The 19,408-nt window shown below is 45.1% G+C and overlaps 2 long non-coding RNA genes across 3 annotated transcripts in view; one reads left to right on the top strand and one right to left on the bottom strand.

The window, feature by feature from the left end:
* LOC127464585 (uncharacterized) overlaps positions 1-19,036 on the top strand; it is a 31,975-nt gene extending 12,939 nt beyond the window's left edge. For both annotated transcript variants that reach the window (XR_007901456.1, XR_007901455.1), the window contains exon 2: positions 18,848-19,036. This is a non-coding gene — a long non-coding RNA (uncharacterized LOC127464585). The remainder of the gene's footprint in view (positions 1-18,847) is intronic.
* Positions 7,556-14,296, bottom strand: LOC127464583 (uncharacterized). Its single transcript, XR_007901453.1, has 3 exons — positions 14,165-14,296; positions 13,789-14,055; positions 7,556-7,681 (listed from the first exon to the last, which is right to left on the bottom strand). It is a non-coding gene; the product is annotated as an uncharacterized LOC127464583 (long non-coding RNA).
* Positions 19,037-19,408: the final 372 nt, after the last annotated feature.

Below are 19,408 nucleotides of genomic sequence, written 5' to 3'. Positions count from 1 at the left end.
GCAGATACTTGGGATGAGGGTAGATGCTCAGAGGAATTCATGGGTTTGATCTAGGAAACCTGTCCCAAAGTTTTCACTGCCTTTTCCTCCTTGGACATTTCCTGATGCCCGGAGGAAGCTCATGTCCAACAGCAGCAGGCGACCCTTGTATAACAAGGAATGAATGATGCTCCTCGTGTGGTGGTGAGACAAAGAGAAGTTTATTCAAAATTCCCACTCTTAAATCCCTGCGTACCATGTGACTTCTTCAGCCAATAGAGTTATATGTGACTGCGCATGTCCCCTTGGGCTCATCGCCCTGGCACATCCCCTGTGCATCCAGACACGCCTCCCACATATCCCCTCTCTCTAATATCTTAAAGAAGTCACAAAAAGCAGTGCAAAAAACAGTGCAAACAACCAGAACATTGTAAACTACCAAGCTTCGCAGCGACCCAGCGCATTGCTTCGCTTAGCTTCTTAACTCTAATATAAACCTTTTAAAACCTTATATTCCTATAGGGTAGTGCAACTTGGATAATTATTTTATTAACTTGGGGCCTTTAGCCCAACTGTGTGTAAACTATAACTTTTATTAATCTGAGGGTTTTTTAATAACTGGGGATTTCAAACTTTATTCAAGAAACAGGGTAAGCATATCAAAACTCAATTCTTTCAAGGTGACCTTGTGGTGTAGGTAATGTGGTCTTGTGAGGTATTCTGTGTTTTTATGTTTTCCAGTCACACAACTCTCTTATTCATTCACTCATCTCACACACGACGGCCGTCATCAGTCACGCATACACATACACACACCAATATTTGCAGTTTGCTTGTCACCACATTGGTCATTAATATAAACTGAAACATAACATAACTGTTTTTAAACTCCTGAGTTATCTGGTTCCTGCAGCTGTGATTGTGTATCCAAATAGGGCTTTACACACCTGGAGGGAATCCACTTCAGTTCTTTTCCTGTTGCCACACAAGCGTAACCTCTCCCCCAAGTCAGAAGATCTAAAGGTCCTGTCCATTGTCCCGATGTTGCCCGTAAACAAAGACACAAACCAACAGAGTGCCGGTTTATGGGTGCTTTATTCGGGGCCCCGGGAACCTGCGGGCTAACGCCCCAAGTCAGGATTCCGACGACCCTCGTTCTCAGTTCAACTTTTATACACAAACAAGTTTACATGTATTCTCACGGCTAAAACAATTACAGTTTCTATAGCAACCCAGGTGCAGTAGTTTATAACAATTAACAATCATCTACTTTAATCATAAATCTGCTTAAGTTGTCCTACCCCCCTAGAAACTGTTTAACAGACCCTTACCACATCTAAGGTACAAATCGTTACGTACATGCTTGACTAAATCTTTTGATTATTGTTTCTACTTCTTCAGTACATTCTATTCCCACGAACAAGGCTGCTGCTTAACTCACTACTGTAATGTGTTGCTTTCTAGGCCTTACCCTTTTACTTAAGCCTTAGCCATTCTACTACTAAATTTAAACTGCTTTGCAACACCGAGATCAAATCTTTTACCATGACTAATGGCCTGGGAGAGGCAAACGCCTGAGATTTGTGCTGCTTCTCATATCTGCTTCTTTCAGCACTGTCACAATTTAAAAAATTGATAACATATGTGGCTTTCCACAAACGTTCTTGCGGACTGTATAGTTTCTCCCCCCCTCTTTGTTTTATTAGCATCTCTTTCAGTGTGCGGTGTGCGCTTTCTACAATTGCTTGTCCCGTAGGTGAGTGTGGAATTCCTGTAATATGTGAAATTCCCCATTCTGATAGGAAATTCCTTACCTTTTCAGAGACGTATGCTGGTCCGTTATCGGTCTTAATCTGTTGTGGAGTGCCAAGGGTAGCAAAACAGCTTAGCCAGTGTCTTATTACATCCTTGGCTTTCTCACCTGTGTGTGCTGTAGCAGTGATGTACTGTGAATGTGTGTCTACAGTTACATGTACATATTTCAAGGGGCCAAATTCTGGGATGTGTGTAACATCTGTTTGCCATATCTGATTGGATATTAACCCTCTGGGGTTAACACCTTCCTGAGATGGCATGGGGGTAATTTTTTGACAGTCTGGACAAGTCAATATGATATCTCGGGCCTGATTGATAGTAATTTTGAATTGTCTCTTTAGAGAGCGTGCATTCTGGTGGAAAAATGAATGGGACAATTTTGCTTGCTCAAGGGTCCTGGGTACTGTGTTGAACATTGCTGCTTTGTCAGCTTCTCGGTTCCCTTCAGCTATTGGCCCTGGCATGTCAGTGTGAGACCTGATGTGCATTATATAAAAATCAAACCTTCTGTGATTAACAAGGAACCAAATACAACGCATTTCAAACAACAAATGAGGGTTAGAAACATCCCGAAGAAATGAACATTCTAGACGTGAAACTAGCCCTGCAGCATAACAAGAATCAGTGACAATATTAACAGGTTGTTCAGAAAACTTTTCCAAGGCAATACAAATGGCAGCCAGTTCCAGAACCTGCACAGAGCATTGGTTCATGGTCTGTACTTTTTGTTCCCATTGTCCGGTATCAGGATTTATCCAAGTCACTGCAGCTTTCTGTGATCGCCCAGATGCATCTGTAAAAACTGTGAGGCCTTTTACTGGCTCACTTCTGCATCTAGTCGTGGTTCTTAAAGGCAAATTACCGATTTCTGCCCAAAGTTTGTGCTTGGGGAGATTAACTGAAATGTTACCATCAAAACCTGCTAAGGTAGCTTGGAACTCGGTGTCCTCAGCCAGCATCCAAGCTAAATTGTCCTTCGTGGCTGGAATGTAATGACCGCTGGATCCCTTCCATCTAGTTCCTGTAATCGAACTCTGCCTTTAATAACAAGCTTAGCAAACATTTCATTAATTGTCCATACAGTTTTAGGTGGGGTGTGGGGCAGAAATAGCCATTCTAGAACCAGCAGTGGGTCCTTTTCAGTCTGGTCCCACTGGAATAAGACTGCAAATGGCTGGTACCTGCTGGGAATTAAGGCCAGGCAGATTTGCAGTTCAGGATCTCTCCTTCTGCTCTGCCTAGATTCGATCGCCTTGGCACAGATGTCTAACGCCTGTTTGGCCTCTGCTGTCAGAGTCCTATTAGACGTCAGATCAGAGTCCCCCTTTAGTAACACAAAGAGAGGGTGTAGCTCCTCTGTGGTTAAGCCTAGAACAGGCCTTAACCAATTAATAGCTCCCAGGAGTTTTTGCAACTCATGTAAGGTTAAAGTGTCTTTTACCTCGAGCTGCAGCGGCTGTGGGGAAATCTGTTGTTGCGTGATTCTCCATCCAAGATAGCTCCAGGGCTGCGATCGCTGGATTTTCTCTTCTGCAACCTGTAAACCTGCTTCTTGGACAGCATCAGTTAAAGCAGTAACAACAATTTGCAGTTCATTTTCTGTGGCCATGCTTATTAAAATATCATCCATGTATTGGTAGATTATTGCAGAGGGAAAACGTTTTCTGACGGGTTGAATAGCATTTGCAACTACTGTTTGGCATATGGTTGGACTGTTCTTCATCCCCTGAGGGAGAACAACCCAGTGATACCTTTGCATAGGCTGTGAGTTGTTTAATGCTGGAATAGAAAATGCAAACCTTGGGGCATCCTCGGGGTGCAGGAATATGGTGAAAAAGCAGTCCTTTAAATCAATTATTGTCAGAGGCCAGTTCGCTGGGAGCATAGCAGGTGAGGGTAATCCTGGTTGCAATGCCCCCATAGACTCAATGACTGCGTTTACTGGTCTGAGATCCTGAATCATCCTCCATTTGCCAGTTTTTTTGGGAATGCAAAATACAGGAGTGTTCCAGGGACTATTTGTTGGCACAATGTGTCCTGCTTCCAATTGTTCCTCTACAAACATCTTTAAATGTTCAAGCCTTTCTTTTTTCATGGGCCATTGGTCTACCCAGACCGGCTGGTCACTTTTCCAGACCAGCTTAATCGGTGCTTGGGACGGCTGACCAATGGCCCCTATTGAAAAACCTGGTTGCTTGCAGGAGGAATTTGCATTACTGTGCCAAACTGTGAAAGTATATCACGTCCCCACAGAGAGCAAGGGATCGGGGCTATGAATGGAGCTACCTTTGCTACTTGCCCCTCTGGTCCCAAGACAGTGAGTACTTGAGCACTCTGTCTGGGTCTTTGTGTGCCTCCCACCCCTTGAATGGTTGCAGCTGGGCAAACAGTAGGCCAGTCAAGTGGCCATTCGGAGTCCTTTATGATGGAAACATCGGCTCCCGAATCCAAAAGGCCTGTAAATCGGTGCCCATTAACCTGGCACGTCATGAGCTGCTGTGCTGCTGTGATGGCTGCTGCCCAGTAAACTTGTGGTTGTCCCGTGCTACCAAAGGCCCCTGAACCCCGCTCTCTCCCCCCCTCCCCTGCAGGCAACGTACTGTATAAGGGGATTAACTGAGCAAGCTTCTGTCCTTTCGGGATGAAGCAGGGGGGTGAAGGGGTCCATGCCATTATCAGAATCTCCCTATGAGAATCCGAGTCTATTACACCTGGCAGCACAAACAAACCCATTCTGGTGGTAGAGGACCTTCCAATCTGCAGTGCATGTACCCCTGGATTAAGGGGACCCCGATGTCCAGTCGGGATTAGCACCACCTCAGTGGAAGTTATGAGGACTGTGTCCCTGTTGGATAAGTCCAGCCCAGCGCTGGCTGATGTGGCGGGGCACAGATCGCTGGCTGGGGTGCAGGGGCACAGAGCGCTGGCTGAGCTGGGGGGGCACAAATCGCCAGCCTGTTCCCCTGTGTCGCATGTGATTGCTGTACCGGGGCGTGCGACAGCGCCCCTCGCCTCCAGTTTTTTGGCATCCTCCTTGCTTTGGGTTGCTTTCGAGGTGCCAATGCTAGAGGTTTCTGAGGGCAGTCCCTTTGGAAATGGTCAGGGGCCCCACAAATGAAACAACCATCTTTGGGTCTGACCCCCTGCTCTGTCCTTAACTGAGTACTCAGTGCTACTGCTAGCAAATCTGATTGATGTGTTAAAGAACCCACCTCTTGGCAGGCACGAACTAATTCTGAGATACTGCAAGTTTCCCTCTTAGGAAGGGTTTGCAGAACTCTTTTACAATCCACATTAGCATTTTCGAAAGCCAGTCTTCTACTAAGGATTTCCCTGGCTTCCTCATTTTCAATCTGCCTATCCAGAGCAGATTGCAGCCGATCTAGGAATTTTGTTTTAGGTTCTGTTGGGCCCTGTATTATTTTGGTAAATGACAAGTTTGCATCTCTGTCTGATGTAGGTAATTTTCTTATTGCCCGCATGGCATGTTTTGCTATTACCTCGTATACCTCTCTATTGTAACCGGTTTGAGCATCTATGGAACGATAGTTCCCATCCCCTGTGAGTTGGTGTGCTGATACCCCTGCTTGTGGGTCATTAGCATAAGCAGAACAGATTTCTCCAAAATCGTTCAGCAATACATTGTATTGTGTGTTAGAAAGGCTTATTTGTAACAAGGTTCTCCAGTCATGAGGCATGAAGATGTATGTGGAACTTAGTGACTCTAAAAATGCAAGCGTGTTAGGGGATGATACACCAGTTTCTCTCATTAACTGTCTTAGTTCTTTGGTTAGTTCATGTGGTAATGGTTGGAACCTGCGGCTTTGACGTGGACCGATAATTACTGGACATGCTTGTATAACTTGTAAGTCCCCAGTACGCAATGCCTCTTCTCTGCATAAAGCCCACCTATCAATTGTACCTTCTCGGTATGTTGCTTCATCCCTTGCCGGCGGAGCTATCCCGAAATCCCCCTCCTCCTCCCCCCATTCCTCCCATTCCCCCCCCCCCCCTGCAGCTCCGGCGAAAGCGGCTGTCTGTGGGTGGGTGGTGGTGGTGGTTGGGGAGTACGGCGCGGGGGCGGGGAAGGACGGGTCGGTGTCCGAACCGCGTGGCAGGCGAGATGGTGGTGCCCGCTCCTGGGCGCGTACTCGGCGTTCATGCGCGGGATGGGTTGGCGAGTAAGCTGGGCTAGCCCCCCCACTCCCGTCACGGGACCCCCTGTTGCTGTCCCACTGACTGGAACCTCGCATCTGGGGCCCCGCTCCCTCCCGCCGGTCCGTGTCCCTTGGGCTCCCGGTTCCCTTCCCCGGAGTTGAATTGTGAACGGCTCCACCCCCTCCCCCCGCGGAGCTTTGTGAGTTCAAACTGCGGCGCGTAAAAGTGGGGCTGCTGCTTGCAGCCTGAGTGGGGGTGTATGTGTTCGTCGTTCTTTGGTGGGATCTGCTTAATGCAGTCATTATAGCTTGCCAGGCTGGGTAAGCATTGTTTGCTTGGGAATCCCCTCTCTGAGCCTTGAGTTTGATAAGATTGCCTATTTTGTCCCATATGTGAATGTTGAGGGCTTCAACCAGAGGTAGTTCTGGTACGGCTGCTTTAATGAGCCGCACCAACTCTGATAGTTCAGCCCTTGTAACCTGAACATAGTAAGGATTCAGCAGAGCAGCCAGTGCTTCTGTGTCCCGTGATACTTCGGTAGGGAAAAAATTTCCCATGTTACCTTTGTGTCTCGGCGCTGCTGGGGTGCGCTGCTGAAGAGGGTCTGTCGGTTTGTTGATTTGTGTTGGCTCACTGTCGGTTGGGCTGTGGCGTCCCGTCGGCGGCGGCTGATGTCCCGGCGCAGGCGGCAAGCGGCAAGCGGCGGCGGCAGGCACGGGCAGCTGTAGCGACGGACGCAGGGGCTGGTTGTAGAGGCGGCGGCTTGGGGCTGCAGGGATCGGCGTGTGCGGGTTGCAAAGCGGCGAACGAAGCGGCGGCGCTGGCGGCGGCGTCTCAGTCACGTGGCGGCGGCTCGGCGTGGTCCCGGCTCCGTCTCCGCTGAGCGCGGCGTTCGCAGCGGCGGCAGCGGCGGCTCCGGGGGTTCCCGCGGTTCGCTGGGCGGCGCGGGGGTCGGGGGCGCGCTGTGTCGGAAGGCGCGGCGCGGCGCCTCGGTGAAGCCCGCGCGGTCTGAATACGGTGCAGGGGCTTTTTGCTGGCAGTGCTTTTTAAGCACGCCGCAGGGTCAGTCAGCAGCGGTGAGCAGGCGGGGAGCCACGGCCAGTTTCTGCTGGACAGAAAACTGGAGCGGGGGCTCCGCGGGGGTCAGCGGTGGCTGGGGTTACTAGGACGCGGCAGCGGCAAGCCGCTTCTTGCACATGGTCCACACAGTCGGTAGCGAAGAGTCGCTTTACCAGATGACCGACACTCAGGGGACTAACAGGCCTTTCCCTGACGATCTTAAGGTGCTCCGCGGCTCGTTCTCCGAGCTGCAGGCACGCTTTCGCCCAGGGAGCAGTCTTAGACGTGCGGGGTGTGTCCCAGTCACTCACCGCTTTCGATGTTGCGTTGACCCTCTCCACTCTCTCCAGTGGCTGCTTTGACCTCTCGGTTTCTTCCTTAACTCTTTCTTCTCTTCTTCCGTGCACTATCAGAGTTACAGTCTGGAATAAATCGCCGTATGCTACGTCTGCGTCTTCTTAGTTTAGGCAAGGTTACGCTGTGAGGATGAAAAAAGGTTAATCGTCCAAAGGCACAAGGGCCTCCTACAGCCTTTCCCGGAATACCTTTCCATGCTCTTTGTCCGCAAATGAGAAACAGATCATTTGGGAGACCTATTGCATCAGATCCAGGAATAAATTGTTTTTGCAGAGTCTCATTGCACCAAGCTGATGCGTTCTGGTATATATCTCTAAGAAAAACTGTCAACTCCTGGATATGTGCAGTTTGCTAACACGGTCTCATTATATAGAGTTCCCCACCAGTAGTTATCAATGGGTACTCCAACCAGACAGGTGCAAAAAGGACTCGTGGGAGTTACCATGGACACACATATCACGTCCATCTTCGTCACGTTGGCCAGGGTGGTCCACACATTGACATCTAAAACAGAAGTCAGCAAAGAAGCAAAGTATAGCTGATATCTTTCTGGAAGGTACAGTTGGGTCTGGAAAAGGCCCTGCTGCTCTGCACCCTCAGGGGAGAAACCAGCTCCTGGGGGCTGTTGGATTCCATCCCACCGCATGGTCCATGGTTGGACCATGACACTGATGAATGACTCGAACAGTGTATTGATGAAGTGTCATTTCTAAAAATGTAAACAACATAACAACTGAGTAACAGTGAAAATACAGACAATAATATAATCATGTCTATCCCCAGTGAGGAGATCTTAGTGGATTACAGTGGTCATTTACTTGGAGTCAACAGTACTTGAGATAATCTTTTCCCGGTTGGCAGACCTAGTTTCCAAGTTTGGACAGGTGAACAGGTGTGTCCAATCGTATGGGCCCGGACAACACAATGAATCTCAGGAATTTCTGCAAAATAGAAAGTGTAGTACAACAGAACTTCTCATTTCAGAATTTTATAGTCTGGATTCATCTTTTATAGTATGAAGTGGTTGACTGCCAGTCACACGTTTATAGGTCTGTTAGGCGCTATCACAGGCAATGTTTATCTGGAGTTTGATGCAACACCAGACAACATCCTGGTCTCACCAACCGCTCCCACAGAAAGCTTGCACTCTCTGTACAGATTCCAGGCCTCATTGGGAGCAAACCGTCCTGCCCCAGTTTACCCCTGACTGCAGTCAATCCCCCTTCACCTCATGGAGTGATAGTACAGGTTATCTCTTGCCTCCATGCTATAAAAGAATTTTATCCATCTTCATATTAACTATACCATTGAGTGTGAAATCATTTCTGTACTTAACTAGAATATTACCAGTTCATCATAAGAAAATTGTAAACATGATGCGAGCCAGAGCCCATAGGGAGGTCCACAAACATCAGTCCTTCATTTGCAGTCTTACCAACCAGCTTTTCAACATAATCTTTTCTTCTGCGAGGCCCAGCACCTCACACATGGTTATTTCACAATCACATATATTCTTGTATAGACTCGTAAGCCAAAGGTTTCTGCCATTTGTAGATTCCAAATAATTCTTGCCACCTGCTGTAACACTACCGGGATGAAACACATACAAATATGAGCACTGCTAAACAATCAGTGTCTGATTTAGAATTCCCAAACCACACCGTTCTGCCTGATCTTCACAAACATCATTGGTGTGGCATGAATAGCACAGAAACAGATCATTCTATACAGTGATGACCATTAGGCTTCAGGATGTTACAAGTTTTATAGTTTTCTATTGTCTTCTTTCCCCCCTTAATGGCACGTCTGCCCCATCCCAGGAGACAAAACCAAGTACAATTGCAGTCCCTCTGCACACGGCATCACATATGTCCTTCACTTCTTGAAGCCAGGGCTTAGCTTTAGCCTTTACCTTTAACACTGCTGCAAGAACAACTTGGCAGCACACTGTTCAGGAATAATATTCCAATTCTGATTGTTGCTTACCAGTAATACAAAACAAAGCATACAGATTGTTGGTGCAACTCATCTAAGAAATATAAACCTTCTTATCTCTGGAGCAGTAGATCCAGGGATCTATTGGGACACGAGACTTGCTATGCAGGAAAGAATAACCAATCCATCTTGTTATTCAAGATACATGACCTGCACTGAATAGGCTAATGCAGGAGTAATCATGGCTTTGGTAGCTATAGCCTCCCAGCCTCTGGCCAGGACATTGTTCATTACATAAATCACAACATCAGGTGTGGACAAGACACACGAGAGACAGGTACACGATAACTGAGTCATTACACCAGTTAGCAAAAGTTAGTAGACACAATTAATTATATTTAGGATATGTTTTTCTTCCATGTGATATTCGGGCTGGTCTTGTGCTGCTCAGCATTCACTGATCTCTGTCCAGAATTCTTGCCGCTCATGATAAGGTTTCATCAAACATGCTGGAAGCCAGCAGGGTCCTGTGGGAGACAAAACACAAACAACTCCCCCCTTCCAAATACTAACAACTTAATATTTACTTGAGGTATCATATTACCCCTCCTCATTACAACAGTATCAAGTTAAGGTTTTGTTCTGTGGGTGGGAGGCCTGGAAGGTCACCAAGTTGCTGCAACCTCTCTATGATCTCTTCTGTGGGTGCGCCTGAGTTAGACACTAACAGTGGAATAATGTATGGTTTCCAGGGTACAGGACAACCTTCTAACAATTTGTTTCGCATTACTGGAATTAAAGGCTGTTGCATGTAAAGTTCAGGGCTTTGCAGCTCAATAGCTATTTTCACTTCTTCCCCCTTTAATATTTTGATTGCTTGATGCAGAGTTACCCAGGATGAACTTCCATCCTGCCATGATCCATCATTAGTAAAACGGTCACTGAGACCTTCAGCAATAACTGAAACCAAAGTTCTATCAACTCCTGGTGTTCGTCTTAAACGCCGAAGGGCATTTTGTACATATACATCATTAGTTAACCCTAAAAACTTCGTGGCATCAACATCGTCTATTATCACAGAGTCAGCCCCTTGCTCTGTGTGCTAACTCATCTGATGTTGATAACTTCTCTGAATTTTCTATAAAATCGTCCTCATCAGAATCATCACTACTACTCTATATGTTACTATCCCACTTCTCTGGATCTCAATCAGGGGAAGTGATTATAGCTCACACCCCTGGTCCCCGATCACTTGGGTCTATTTTCCTTTGTCTGTGCCGAACAGTTCTCACAGCATATTTCTCAGCTAAAGTAACACATTTATCTTCTACCCTGTTCTTTTAGGCCTGAAGGTCAAGTAAAGTCTGGCGTTGTACCAACTGAGTGGCTCTTAGAGCATTCAGCTGCTCCTGCAGTTTTTTGCATTTTTCCACAGTTAACTTGTATGCAGTAAGCAGTGCACCCCCTATTCGTCCAACCTGTTCCAGATGACTGCTTGATTTAGTAGTAGGGGTAAACTGCTCCCAGTATTGCAATACCTCCGTCGGGGTCTGCTGCCCCCAATACTCAAGAGGAATCTTTGTACATGCTTCCCACTTATTCTACAAAGTAATCTATGGCTCCTGCCCCAATTCTATTAATTCACGGGGAGGAGCTTTCTTAGGTTCATTGCCGCCTGCGGCTGACCCTCCTAACCACTTTTTCATCTTAATCTACTAATGTTCTCACTAACAGAACAATGACAAAAGATTCTCAATTTTTAAGCTAAACACAGAGACACACTAATCCACACACTATGGCTCTTACATCACAAACAAGCCTAACTACACATACACATCAAATCTAAAATCTTTATATACCAACCACAAAATACACACTCTACAGTAACTCTAAATGAATCCTCAGAAAGACATATCTATGAGTGAAACAACAATAAAACCTAATCCACTGGGTATCTTCTAGGCTTTGATTCGCTCCACACCGAATACAATAAAAATTTAAAGTCCGATCTAGCCTTATCTCCTGGCTGCCTCTACGTCCCAAGATATATTTATTACAATTAATACAACAAAGTCGTACATATAAACAACAGTTGCAAAAAAGGACAAATCTTAATTCTAGGTCTCAAGAAGTGTGGTATACTCACAATTAATTGCTCAGAACTACCTCCCATATGCAAAAAACAAACAAAGCATATAAAACACAAGCATTGCCACCCATATAGTAACTTAATCAACAAGAACAACAAAAACCACTTTAAAACAAAACAATTATAAGATATGAACCCAGACACTGGCACTCACGGCACCCACACAGAGTTCACCACACACACAGGGACGCGGCTTCCCAGGCTATGCTCTCCACCTGAGAATCTCCCTTTTACACAACACACATGGGGACGCGGCTCTCCAGGCTGTGCACTCCACCTGAAGATCTCCCACCAATACACAGGGACACGTCAGCTGAGCACTCCACCAACGAATTCCCGGGGACACTGCTTATTCCTCCATGTATCCTGCCGACTACGCCAATTTATGTAGCAGTACGTTCGGATACATGTCCGGAATAAAGACAAGTGCCAAAAATACTCAAGCACACAAAATATCTTTTATTACAGTGAGAATAATAATACTAGTAATAAACTTAACAAGAGGGATTAAAAACTAAAAAGAAAAAGGGATACAAAATAACTATCTTATCGGGTGGCATTAAAACAAATACTACGAACAGCATTTAATACAGTATTAACTAGTGAAAAAAGGATACCAAAGAAGGATCTTAACACAATATTATGGATAACATGATATTGGTTAGTAAAAAGGGAAACTAAAGGAAAAATACTATAAACATAAAAGGAGAATTAAAGGAACACAAAAAGGATATTAAAAAAGTTTGTTCTCTCAGTTGCTTCCTATCAAAAAACTGTGCTTACCCACACAGACAGGCCAGGGCTGTCAGGATCTGCAGCAGCTGGTCGGTACCCATGCTTTGCGGGCGTCCCCGCGGAGCAACACAGTCTCGGTGGTAGGATGAGTATCGCTCAACTCAGCAGCTCCGACACCCCATTTTATCAGTTCCACATTACACTACGTAGGGCCAGTATGCAGTATAAGGTGATGCCTGAATGGCAGCCAAACCCCACCTGATCATTACCTAATGGCAACAGTCTGCGCATGCCCTACTTGTGGGGCAAGGGGCGAGCGACCCCTGCCCACATAATCTTCCTCCCATCATTATCTTTCTCACCCCTATGGATGACCTCTACCATTGTGTTTCAAGGGTAGATGTATCTATCTTGCAATATATAGCAAAACCAAGGAAAAACTCAGCTCGGATAATAGGGAATATCAAGCTGACTTGCTAAAAAGCACAATGGACCTTACAAGCTGACTTGTTGAAAAGCACAATGGACTTTACAATTAGCTTCTGCCATGAAGTTACATTGTACCATACTCTAGCTGGTTTCACATCCTAATATGACTTCGTTCTCACGCCTCTATGCTCCATTGATCATCTAATTCAAAAGTACCCCCCTTACATACCACCGCGTAATCAATGGTAGCAAGAGGGTGATAACGAACTACTCGTGATTGTAATGCATTTAGCCTGGTGTTTATCATTCGACGTACACATGTTAGTATACAGGGAATCATACACAATATGCATGTTATTATACATCCAACTATTGACAAACCTATTAACGCTTTTCGTAACCAGGGCCATCCCCATTTCCAATCACCGAAGAGGTTCCATTCATCATGAACATGTAATTGTTGAGTAAGGGTTTTTAATTTCTGGATGCTAGCATGAACAGATTCAGAATGATCACTTAAATTCATACAGCACATGCCCTCAAAATCTTGACAGCCATGTCCCTGGGCTAACAACAAAAAATCAATAGCAGCTCTATTTTGTAAACTTGCATGTCTAACAGAGTCTACATCTGTGAGCAATGCACTCAAAGCAGCAGAAGTAGCATTAGCTTCTTTAGCCAACCAGCATCCTAGTTTATTTAGAGAAGCCAAAGCATGAGCAGTCCCTATCTGAGATATTACACTAGCAGTTATTCTTTCAGCCTTATTCCAAAACTCTACATCAGAGTTACAGTCTGGAATAAATCGCCGTGTGCTACGTCTGCGTCTTCTTAGTTTAGGCAAGGTTACGCTGCGAGGATGAAAAAAGGTTAATCGTCCAAAGGCACAAGGGCCTCCTACAGCCTTTCCCGGAATACCTTTCCATGCTCTTTGTCCACAAATGAGAAACAGATCATTTGGGAGACCTATCACATCGGATCCAGGAATAAATCGTTTTTGCAGAGTCTCATTGCACCAAGCTGATGCGTTCTGGTATATATCTCTAAGAAGAAATGACAACTCCTGGATATGTGCAGTTTGCTAACATGGTCTCATTATATAGAGTTCCCCACCAGTAGTTATCAATGGGTACTCCAACCAGACAGGTGCAAAAAGGACTCGTGGGAGTTACCATGGACACACATATCACGTCCATCTTCGTCACGTTGGCCAGGGTGGTCCACACATTGACATCTAAAACAGAAGTCAGCAAAGAAGCAAAGTATAGCTGATATCTTTCTGGAAGGTACAGTTGGGTCTGGAAAAGGCCCTGCTGCTCTGCACCCTCAGGGGAGAAACCAGCTCCTGGGGGCTGTTGGATTCCATCCCACCGCGTGGTCCATGGTTGGACCATGACACTGGTGAATGACTCGAACAGTGTATTGATGAAGTGTCATTTCTAAAAATGTAAACAACATAACAACTGAGTAACAGTGGAAATACAGACAATAATATAATCATGTCTATCCCCAGTGAGGAGATCTAAGTGGATTACAGTGATCATTTACTTGGAGTCAACAGTACTTGAGATAATCTTTTCCCGGTTGGCAGACCTAGTTTCCAAGTTTGGACAGGTGAACAGGTGTGTCCAATCGTATGGGCTCGGACAACGCAATGAATCTCAGGAATTTCTGCAAAATAGAAAGTCTAGTACAACCGAACTTCTCATTTCAGAATTTTATAGTCTGGATTCATCTTTAACTCCTTCCCTTACTAATGAATCCCCAAGCTAAACTAATCTCCACAATAAGCTTACTCCTAGGAACCTCAATCACAATTTCGAGTAACCACTGAATAATAGCATGAGTCGGCTTAGAAATTAACACTTTAGCTATTCTTCCATTAATCTCTAAAAGCCACCATCCACGAGCCATTGAAGCCTCTACTAAATACTTTCTAACTCAAGCAGTCGCATCTACGCTACTTTTACTCTCCAGCATGACCAATGCATGATTCTCTGGCCAATGGGACATCACCCAACTAACCCACCCCATATCATGTATACTACTAACTATTGCAATTTCAATTAAACTAGGCTTAGTCCCATTTCATTTCTGATTTCCAGAAGTTCTTCAAGGCTCAACTATAACAACATGCCTCCTACTAGCCACAGTCACAAAATTTCCACCAACCACACTATTCTACCTAACATCCCCCTCACTCAACCCAACTCTCCTATCTTCGATAGCTATTGCTTCCGCAGTCCTAGGTGGCTGAATAGGACTTAACCAAACCCAAACTCGCAAAATTTTAGCTTTCTCATCTATCGCACACCTAGGACGAATAACTATTATTCTCAACTATAACCCCAATCTGACTTTAATTACGTTCTATCTATATACTGTAACAACTTCCGCCATCTTCTTCATCCTTAACACAACCAATACCCTAAAACTATCCACTGTTATATCCACATGAACCAAAATTCCATCACTAACCACAATCCTTATGCTCACTCTCCTCTCCCTTGCAGGTCTTCCTCCCCTAACGGGATTCCTACCCAAATGGTTAATTATTCAAGAGCTCACAAAACAAGAACTAACAGTAGTAGCCACAGCTATTACCCTACTCTCTTTACTTGGACTTTTCTTCTACCTACGACTGGCCTACTGTGCAACCATCACACTACCCCCAAACTTCACTAACTACATAAAACAATGACAAACTAACAAACCAACTAACACCCTAACCACAACCTTTACCTCCTTATCAATTATACTCCTACCACTATCTCCCATAGTACTCGCAATCCCTTAGAAACTTAGGTTATTTAAACCGAAGGCCCTCAAAGCCTTAAACAAGGGCTAATCCCTCTTAGTTTCTGTTAAGGTACACAGGATACTAACCTGCATCTCCTGAATGCAACTCAGATGCTTTAATTAAGCTAGAACCTCCCCCTAGACAGATGGGCTTTGATCCCATTAAATTTTAGTTAACAGCTAAATGCCCCAACCAACAGGCTTCTGTCTACTAGATCCCGACGCATGTTTAATGCACATCAATGAGCTTGCAACTCAACATGAACTTCACTACAGAATCGATAAGAAGAGGAATCAAACCTCTGTAAAAAGGACTACAACCTAACGCTTCTACACTCAGCCATCTTACCTATGACTTTCATCAACCGTTGACTATTTTCCACTAACCACAAAGATATCGGCACACTTTACCTTATTTTTGGCGCATGAGCTGGTATAATCGGCACAGCCCTTAGTCTCCTCATTCGAGCAGAACTAGGACAACCAGGCACCCTTTTAGGCACATGCCTTCGTTATAATTTTCTTTATAGTAATGCCTATTATAATCGGAGGGTTTGGTAACTGATTAGTACCATTAATAATTGGTGCCCCCGACATAGCATTTCCACGAATAAATAACATGAGCTTCTGACTACTTCCTCCATCCTTCCTACTTCTTCTAGCATCTTCTACAGTAGAAACCGGGACCAGAACAGGATGAACAGTATACCCACCCCTAGCCGGAAATCTAGCCCACGCCGGTGCATCAGTAGACCTTGCCATCTTCTCCCTTCACCTGGCAGGTGTCTCATCCATCCTTGGGGCAATCAACTTTATCACCACAGCAATCAATATAAAACCACCTGCTCTCTTACAATACCAAACCCCTCTATTCGTTTGATCCGTCCCAATTACTGCAGTTCTACTTCTCCTCTCCCTACCAGTCCTCGCTGCTGGCATTACAATGCTTCTAACAGATCGAAACCTAAACACTACATTCTTTGACCCCGCAGGAGGTGGAGACCCAATTTTATATCAACACTTATTCTGGTTTTTTGGCCATCCAGAAGTCTACATCCTTATCCTACCAGGATTCGGAATTATTTCCCATGTTGTAGCCTACTACGCCGGTAAAAAAGAACCCTTTGGCTACATAGGCATAGTCTGAGCCATATTATCCATTGGTTTCTTGGGCTTTATCGTATGAGCTCACCACATATTTACAGTTGGAATGGACGTAGATACCCGAGCTTACTTCACATCCGCCACCATAATTATTGCAATCCCCACTGGCATTAAAGTCTTCAGCTGACTAGCAACCCTACACGGTGGAACAATCAAATGAGACCCGCCCATACTATGAGCCCTAGGCTTTATTTTCCTCTTCACCATTGGTGGACTAACAGGCATCATTCTTGCCAACTCCTCCCTAGACATCGCCCTGCACGACACCTACTACGTAGTTGCACATTTCCACTATGTATTATCTATGGGGGCAGTATTCGCCATTTTTGCTGGCTTCACACATTGATTCCCACTGTTCACTGGCTACACCCTTCACTCTACATGAGCTAAAGCCCACTTTGGAGTAATATTCTTTGGGGTCAACCTAACATTCTTCCCACAACATTTCCTAGGCCTAGCTGGTATACCACGACGATACTCAGACTACCCAGATGCTTATACCCTATGAAACACCCTATCCTCCATCGGCTCCCTCATCTCCATAGTAGCTGTAATTATACTAATGTTCATTATCTGAGAAGCCTTCGCATCCAAACGGAACGTAGTGCAACCAGAACTTACCTCCACAAACATTGAATGAATTCACGGCTGCCCTCCTCCCTACCATACCTTTGAAGAACCAGCTTTTGTCCAAGTACAAGAAAGGAAGGAATCGAACCCTCATAAGCTGGTTTCAAGCCAACCGCATCAAACCACTCATGCTTCTTTCTTATGGGTTGTTAGTAAAATCATTACATAGTCTTGTCAAGACTAAATCACAGGTGAAAACCCAGCACCTCCCATCCCAACTCCATGGCCAACCACTCTCAATTTGGTTTTCAAGACGCTTCATCCCCTATTATAGAAGAACTTATTGAATTTCACAACCACGCCCTAATAGTCGCACTAGCCATTTGTAGCCTAGTCCTGTATTTACTAGCTCTTATACTTATAGAAAAACTATCCTCCAACACCGTCGACGCACAAGAAGTAGAACTTGTCTGAACAATCTTACCTGCCATTGTCCTAATTATACTAGCCCTCCCATCCCTTCAAATCCTCTACATGATAGACGAAATCGATGAACCTGACCTCACCCTCAAAGCTATTGGCCCCCAATGATACTGATCCTACGAATATACAGACTTTAAAGATTTATCTTTTGACTCTTACATACTACCAACTATGGATCTACCACTCGGTCATTTCCGCCTCCTAGAAGTTGATAACTGCATCGTCATTCCAATAGAATCCCCGATTCGAATTATTGTTACAGCTGATGACGTTCTCCACTCCTGAGCTGTTCCTAGCCTTGGTGTAAAAACCGATGCAATTCCAGGACGACTGAACCAAACTTCCTTTATCACAACCCGTCCTGGAATCTTCTACGGTCAGTGCTCAGAAATCTGTGGAGCCAACCACAGCTTCATACCTATCGTAGTAGAATCAGCCCCTCTAACACACTTCGAAAACTGATCTTCACTTCTAACATCCTAATCATTAAGAAGCTATGAACCAGCACTAGCCTTTTAAGCTAGAGAAAGAGGATTATTCACCCTCCTTAATGACATGCCCCAAATAAACCCCGCACCTTGACTTTTTATCATACTAACTTCATGATTCACTTTTTCTCTTATCCTTCAACCTAAACTCTTACTATTTACCCCAACTAACTCACCCTCCAACAAAACACTACCCACTATAAAAACCCATTCCTGAAACTGACCATGAACCTAAGCTTCTTTGATCAATTCATAAGCCCAACCCTCCTCGGAATCCCCCTTATCCTCATCTCGCTGTTATTCCCAACCCTATTACTTCCTTCTCCTGGCAATTGATGAGTTACAAATCATCTTTCAACTCTTCAACTCTGATTTCTCCATTTAATCACAAAACAACTAATAACCCCATTAAACAAAAAAGGCCATAAATGAGCCCTAATCCTATCATCACTCATAATTATACTTCTAACAATTAACCTATTAGGCCTCCTACCTTACACATTCGCACCTACTACCCAACTATCAATAAACCTAGCCCTCGCCTTCCCTCTATGACTTGCCACCCTGCTAACAGGCCTACGAAACCAACCTTCAGCTTCCCTTGGACACCTCCTACCAGAAGGCACCCCAACACCTCTAATTCCTGCCCTCATCATAATTGAAACAACAAGCCTTCTCATTTGCCCTTTAGCCTTAGGAGTTCGCCTCACAGCCAACCTCACAGCAGGACACCTACTCATCCAACTCATTTCAACAGCCACTACCGTCCTCCTTCCCATTATACCTACCGTGTCCCTTCTAACTATAACAATTCTACTCCTCTTAACAATTCTAGAAGTGGCCGTGGCAATAATCCAAGTGTATGTCTTTGTACTTCTTCTAAGCCTTTACTTACAAGAAAACATTTAACCCTTAATGACACACCAAGCCCACTCATTTCACATAGTAGACCCAAGCCCTTGACCCATTTTTGGAGCAGCAGCCGCCCTCCTCACTACCTCTGGGTTAGCCATATGATTTCACCACAACTCTATCCAACTCTTACTCCTAGGCCTACTCTCTATAATCCTAGTGATACTCCAATGATGACGTGACATTGTACAAGAAAGCACATTCCAAGGCCACCATACCCCTACAGTCCAAAAGGGCTTACATTACGGAATAATTTTATTTATTACATCCGAAGCATTCTTCTTCCTAGGATTCTTCTGAGCATTCTTCCACTCCAGCTTAGTCCCCACTCCAGAACTCGGAGGACAATGACCTCCTATAGGAATCAAACCTCTCA

Source organism: Manacus candei, unplaced genomic scaffold, assembly GCF_025592945.1.
Source record: "Manacus candei isolate 608988 ecotype Guabito, Panama unplaced genomic scaffold, ASM2559294v1 h1tg000238l, whole genome shotgun sequence".
Lineage (NCBI taxonomy): Eukaryota > Metazoa > Chordata > Aves > Passeriformes > Pipridae > Manacus > Manacus candei.
The sequence above is the reverse complement of the archived record's forward strand: the minus strand, read 5'-3'. Positions and strand labels throughout refer to the sequence as shown.